The sequence below is a fragment of the Cyanistes caeruleus genome, unplaced genomic scaffold (assembly GCF_971803275.1).
Source record: "Cyanistes caeruleus unplaced genomic scaffold, bCyaCae1.hap1.1 HAP1_SCAFFOLD_81, whole genome shotgun sequence".
Classification (NCBI taxonomy): Eukaryota; Metazoa; Chordata; class Aves; order Passeriformes; family Paridae; genus Cyanistes; species Cyanistes caeruleus.
In genome coordinates, this window is record NW_028255891.1 from 643,517 (window position 1) to 650,221 (window position 6,705).

A 6,705-nucleotide genomic window follows, 5' to 3' on the forward strand; every position below is an offset into this window, starting at 1 on the left:
CGGGAGGAGCACGGTGCCGTCAGTGGGGCTGAGGCCGTGCTAGGGCTTGGGAAGCTCTCAGCCAGCCCGGGATGCTCTGCACCCTCCACTGGCCCCATTCCCGCTCTCCCTCCAGGTGTCCTGGCGGCTCCCACCCTTCCAGGCCCCAGCTCATCCCCGCCTGGCACTCCCCGGCTTCTGCCGCTGGCCCCGCTCACTCACCAGCTCGCCCCAGTGCCGGACGCGGTTCCGTGGCACCTTTTTGATGGCCACCTGCAAGCCAAAGGGAACAGCGGATTCAGCTCGCCGTCCACCACATCCAGCTCCATCCTACTCCTCTGCTCCCTCCTCCTCGTCTGCCCTGTCCTCCTCCTCGGCCCGCCACCGGCCCCACCGCTCACCGGGAGTTCGTCCGAGAGCCTCGTGGCCGCGAAAACTCTGCTGAAGCCACCGCGGCCCAGCAGCAGGTCGATCCTCTAGTGCTGCTGCAGGGCCTGCTGCGCCTTCCCTGGGGAAGAGACGCTGCCGTCAGCGCTCGGCTCGGGGCCAGGAACGGCCCCCGAGCGCTCCCCGACCTCCCCGGGCCGGGCATCCGCAGGCGTTCCCTCATTGGAACGCGACAGCAGCGGCTCGGGACCGGCGGCTGCACCGCTGAGCGGCGGAGCTCGAACCGGGGAAGCCGCAGCGGAGGCGGCGACAGCGGCCGCGCCGTCTGTGTCCTCCGCGGGCCCCGGGAGGAGCCGGGGCCGGGGCCCGAACCAGAACCGGAACCGGAGCCTGCATCGGGGCTGGGGCCCAGGGCAGGGCAGGCGGAGCCAAAGGGTGGCAATGCCGCCCCAGCCCCAGGCACTGATGCCCGCCCAGCACAGCCAGAGCCAGGCAAAGAGGAAACCTCCGCGGGACAGACGGGGACGGGGACGGGGACGGGGACGGGGATGGGGACGGGGACGGGGACGGGGACGGGGCAGCCCCACCTGGGGCCGGGGGTAGGCTGGGGGCATGGCCCAGCCGGGCACAGGGAGAGGGAGGCTTGGAGAGGAGGGAGCACTGGGAAAGGGAGACCAGGAGAGGATGCGGGACTGCGGGAGAGGGAGAGGAAAGACAGAAAATTGCTAAATTCTCTTCTTGCCGCTGCTGCCGCTGCTGCCGCTGCTGCCGCTGCTGCCGCTGCTGCCGCTGCTGCCGCTGCTGCCGCTGCTGCCGCTGCTGCCGCTGCTGCCGCTGCTGCCGCGGTGACTGAAGCACCGGGGCCGTTTGTCCCCGTGTCCGTTTGTCCGTTGCCCGCTCGGCCCCGCGCCGAGCCCCGCGCTCCCCGGGCAGCCCCTGAGCCTGGCCAAACACGGGAACTTTGCCCTGGTGAGCCGAGAGCCAGAGTCTGGACTCCTGCACAGGGACACAGCAATGCCCTTGGCTGCTGCTGTGCCTTGTCCCTGCTGAGCGTCAAACACTGTCTGAGCACATTCCCTGAATGCAGAATTTGTACCTGAGCCAAGCACTGCACTTGTGTCTCCAGCATTGCTTTCCAAGGAAAACAGGGCAAGGCAAACTGGGTATAGCTCATGGTATTTTACAGTGTCTAAAACTTGCCAAGTCTCAAATCTTAGAGGTGAGATCCACTTGGAATGAATGGGATGGAGAAACAGTGCAAGATGGAAAAGGAGAACATAAAAATAAATAGAGAAAAATAGAGAAAAACATATTGGTTGTCTCTTTTGATTTTATTTTCATTTCTTTAAAAAGCTGTTTCAGTTTTCCCAGAATTTTCTCCACAGTCCCATCTGTTCTTTCCAAAAACCTGTCCTGGAGAACGAGGCGCAGCTCCTGTCACAAGATGTGCCCCCAGCTGCAGCTTCTCTTGGCTCCCCACACTGTGAGTGCAGCACAACTCTTGCAGCAAAGCAGGACAAATGGTTGAAGAACCTGACAACTTGTTCTTTCTTTTCCTTGTGCACTGGAGAGTTGTGCCATTGCTAAGGTTTTCATCGTTACTCTTCTAGCCAAAGAAAACATGATGAGGTACCAGGAATTGTGAGGGAATACAGGCCTGGCTGAATGTGGAGAAAGAATCTCCAGAGCCTGCAGCCAGCAGTGGAGAGCTCATCATTCCAACAGCCCCATGGACATGTTGAAAGTGATCTGGAACATGAAAATGGGCTGACAGAGAGAGTTTGTTTCTGTGTTCAGTTTAGATGATTCTATATCTTTTGCAGTGGTAGAAATCAAGAGCACAATCAGTGGATGATAAGCACCAGAACATGATAAGCTGGACCTCTCAGTGGATGACAGAAAGACTGTGAAAAGGAGAAATGCAGGGAATGACTTGGTGAACTTTGTGTGTAAGAAGGGTCATTTTTTCCTAATAATTCCCAATTCATTCCCTTTGCTTTTATCCTTTTAACAAGACCAACTGCATCTCCGATTCCCCAGGAAATGAGAACCCTGAGCTTGTGGAACTGCCTGAAAGGTGCCCTGTTCCTTTTTCTTCTGCTGCTCAGAAGAAACAATGAAGTGAATTGGGAAGTTCTGGTTTTTCTTTCTCCTGGTGGATTTTTTCATTTTATTTGCCACTGTGGAGGCAATTTCAGTGATGGCCTCTGTCAGTTGATTCTATTTCAGCAGCAGCAACAGGGCTGTGTTTGAGCACTGCAAATGTGACCTGTGTGGCTTTAATTCCCCTCGACTTAGTGCTCAGGGACTTGGGAGCATTTTAATGTCTGCTACTCATGATGCCTGAAACAAAAATCCTGAGTTCCCCATCACAAAAGCACAGTGGGTAGCTTTGATTGGAAGAGGCAATTGCAGCTGTACTGCTAAAATTCAGGTGGCAAGCAGAAGAGGGGCAAGAGCAGCCGGGATCTAAAACTGCCAAGACAAATGTAGGTTAAATAATTTTGTGTGACTTTTCTCAAATTTTGTGGGATTTTTCTGAAATTTTGTGGGATTTTGAGCAGATTTAAATAATTTTGTGGGATCTTTCTTTCTAAATATATTTTGTGGAAATTTTGAGGTATTTTTCTTGAATTTTGTGAGATTTTTGTGGAATTTAGTGGAAATTTGAGGAGATTTTGTGGGATGTTTCTGGAATTTGGTGGGGTTTTGAGAAGATTTAGGAAACTATGTGGGATTTTTTCATAATTTTGTGGGATATTAAGGAGACTTGAATTTTGAGGGATTTTTTTAGAATTTTTTGAGATTTTGAGGAGACAGGAAGAATTTTGAGGAATTTTTCTGGAATTTTGTGGAAATATGTGGAGATTTTGTGGGATGTTTCTGGAATTTAGTGGGGTTCTGAGAAGATTTCTGCAATTCTGTGGAATTATTCTTGAATTTTGTGGGATTTTTCTTGAATTTTTTTGGATATTCAAGAGATTTTTGTGAGATGTTTCTGTAATTTTCTGGGATTTTGAGAAGACATGAAGAATTTTAAGGTATTTTCTTAGATTTTGTGGAAATTTATGGAGATTTGGTGGGATGTTTCTGGAATTTAGTACAGTTTGGGGAAATTTTAGGAATTTTTTTTAGTTTTTGCAATTTCGTTGAGATTTTTTTGAGTTTTATGGGATTTTGCAAAAGTTTAAATAATTTTATGGGATTTTTCTGGAATCTTGAGGGATTTTGAAGAGACTTGAAGAATTTTGTGGGATTTTTCTTAGATTTTGTGGAATTTTGTAGAGATTTGGTGGGATGTCTCTGGAATTGGAGGGGTTTTGAGAAGATTTAGGGAATTGTGTGGGATTTTTCTATATTTTTGTGGAATTTCTCTTGAATTCTGTAGAATTTGGAGGAGACGTGTAGAATTTTGATGCATTTTCCTTGAATTTTGTGGAGATTTGTGGAGATTTTTTGGGATGCTTCTGGAATTTTGTGGAATATTGAAAAGATTTAGGGAATTTTGGGGGATTTTTCTTGAATTTTGTGGAAATATGTGGAGATTTTTGAGATGGTTCATGAATTTGGTAGGGCTTTTTCATGGAGTGACTTGACCTTTAAGATAGCTTTGGGAGCTGGGAGGAAGTTGAAGCTGCGAGAGGCTGATGGGAGTCTTTTCTTGTGACCAATTATTGGTCATTTCTAAGAACTGACAGCAGTTTTGACCATTGAAAAGTGAGATCAACTTGTGAACACCACCTTGAGATGTAAAGCCAGGGCTCTCTTGTTCTCTTTGGTTTCTGGCTTCTGACGAGGTAACAGGCTCTGTCTCGGCCTCCTCCCCCCTCCAGGCCGGACAAGGCCGCAGAGGGCGGCGGGGGAGAAACGGAGCCGGCCGGCCTGGCTTGGTTTGCAGTTTCTGCTGCTGGACTGAAACCTGACACCATCAACATCTGCAGCTTTCCAAGACTTTAACTCTTTTACTACCTGGATAAAACATACAGATTACTCCTTTTTCCCAGAGAGACAGAGAGAGACAGACAATCAACATGAAGAAGACATCATAAAACTACCAAAGACAGAGAGGAAAAGAGTTAAGTTTTAGATGGGGAAGAGAGAATAAGGAGATGCTTTATAAGCTGAAATATTTGTCTGTTAAAGCTATGGAGATGGACAATAGTGTCCTGAAAAAACTCCTTTAATTCATGACAGAGTATATTGGGAGGAATGGAGTGTTCAAAGTGTGGATTTTGAGCAAGAGGTGGAGTAATTGTGATACAGTGAGGTGCTGGAACAGAGTGGGGAGAAGTAATAGTTGAAGATTTGATGCATTTTGAGAGGCAAAGAGAAAACTTCTGTTTCCAGGGAAGCTCACAGAGACAGATGAAGAGAACTTTTGCCTTTGAATAACTCATCCTTAAAAATGCCATCCCTAGACTCATTGACCCATACACACCTCAGAGTGATGTGAAATGGGAGGAGTGAACTGCTGACAGATTTCTGGGCAGCTGGCATCAGGAAAATAGAAAACTATAACAGAAATGGTTTTCGTGTGAAAAACTCCATAGATTAGCAGAAGACTTCTTTTACTATACAAAGTCTGATGAAAAGACTCTAACAGGAATTGGGACTTTTTAAACACCAAAGTTCCAAAGTTTTTTGTCTCTATGTTATCATGTGAACAAGAGAATGGTGAGTAGTGGGGGTTAAAAGTGTTTTCTGGAAGTTTTTTCTGGTGTTCTTATTCTTGTAGTTTTATTAATAAACTTTATTTATTCCTTTGAAGTTTTAAGCCTGTTTTGCTCTTGTTCTAATCCATATCTCATAGGAAGAAATAAGTGAGTTTTCTAGTAATTTTTTTTAGTTACTGCTTTAAAACCACGACACTTACTCTATTCCTTTTAAGTTTTAAGCATCTTTTGCCCTTCTCATAATCCACATCTCACAGCAAGAAATGAATCATTTTTCCAGTGATTTTTGAACTAATGCTTTAAAACCACGACAGGTGTAACAGGGAGGAGGAAATTGGGGCTGTCACTGCTGTGGTGTCAGAGAGAGTGGAACACTGGGGCTGTTACTGCTGTGGTGTTTGATATATTGACATTTAAAAAAAAAGAGAAACAGCTATGGAAGTTAAGGTTGCTGGAGGCTGATGGGAGTTTTTCCTCCTGGCCAGTAACTGGCCATTTCTGAGAACTGACGGTAGTCTTAACCATTGAAGAGTGACATCAACCTGTGAACACCACCCTTTAAACCTTAATCCCAGGAATTTCTCTTTCTCCTTGGTTTCTGGCTTTTGAAGAGGTCACAGGGCTCCGGTTCAGCCTCCTCCCCCCCAGGTCAGACAAGGGCACGGGGGGAGCAGGGCTGGCCGGAGTTCTGCGGTTCCCGGCGGGGGATGGAGACTGTGAAGTGACAGGAGCCCCTTCCCAGAGGGAAGTACTCCCATCTGTACTACTGGACTGCCCTGACTGTCAATCTTTGACTTCTTCAAAGGGTCATTGCTAAACAAAACCTTGGTTTTGCCTGCTGACATTGCTGGTCAGGCAGTGTCCCGGGAGATGCTCTTGATGGTTTCCTCTTTTCCTGGTCATGGCACTGGAGGAGGTCCAGGCCCAGGTGATGCCACTGAAGGAAATGTGCCCTCATCCCAGGGACGCTCAACACGGACTCCCCCAGCCCCTCAGTGCCCCGCTGCTGGTCACAGCAGCCCCTGCCTGGCTCCTGCCACCCACACTCTGGTCAGCCCTGCCTGCTCCTGGACATGGAGCTCAGCCAGGGCTGGTGCTGTGTGGGCTTTGCTGGTGGTACCAGCTGGACACTGGGGTGAGAGCTCCATCTCTTTATTGGAGCAGAAGAGCTGTGCTGGGCCCTGCCCTGGCAGGAGGGACCCACCTTCAGTCCAGGCCACAGAGCAGGGCGGGTCCCTTCAGGGACACAGGGCCTTGCTGTGGGTGGTGGCAGCATCTGCACAGCAGCAAGCTGGTAATGCAGCTGTGCCAGAGACATTGGGCATGGGCATGGAGATGTGAAATGTGTGGTGCAGGTGTCCCTGAGGGAGGTGTTTGGTCGTTCTTGTGAAGCTGCAGAGGGGCACCTATTGAGAGAGGAGATGGCTGAGGTCCCAGCTGCAGCTGGCACACAGGGACCCTCCTGCACAGCGGGGGATTCTCACTGTGCTCAAAGATTCCCTCTGAAGCCTAAGAGGGGAGCTTGTCAGAAGTCCCGAAAAATATCTGGGGAAAGGTCTTAGGTTAGTTGTTGAGACTAGGTACAAATCTCCAGCAGGAAAAGAGCCTCTCCAGTAGGCTGGGTGTTTTGGGGTGTCTTAGTTCTTCCTAGAATAAAGATCACCAA

The 6,705-nt window shown here is 49.0% G+C and overlaps 1 protein-coding gene across 1 annotated transcript in view; it reads right to left on the bottom strand.

The window, feature by feature from the left end:
* The window catches only part of LOC147646716 (maestro heat-like repeat-containing protein family member 7), a 34,017-nt gene extending 32,831 nt beyond the window's left edge, over nucleotides 1-1,186 (bottom strand). The window contains exons 1-2 of the mRNA XM_086873039.1: nucleotides 381-1,186; nucleotides 202-252 (exon numbers count right to left, since the gene is read on the bottom strand). The gene's annotated coding sequence lies outside the window, so the exon portion shown is untranslated. The remainder of the gene's footprint in view (nucleotides 1-201; nucleotides 253-380) is intronic.
* Nucleotides 1,187-6,705: the final 5,519 nt, after the last annotated feature.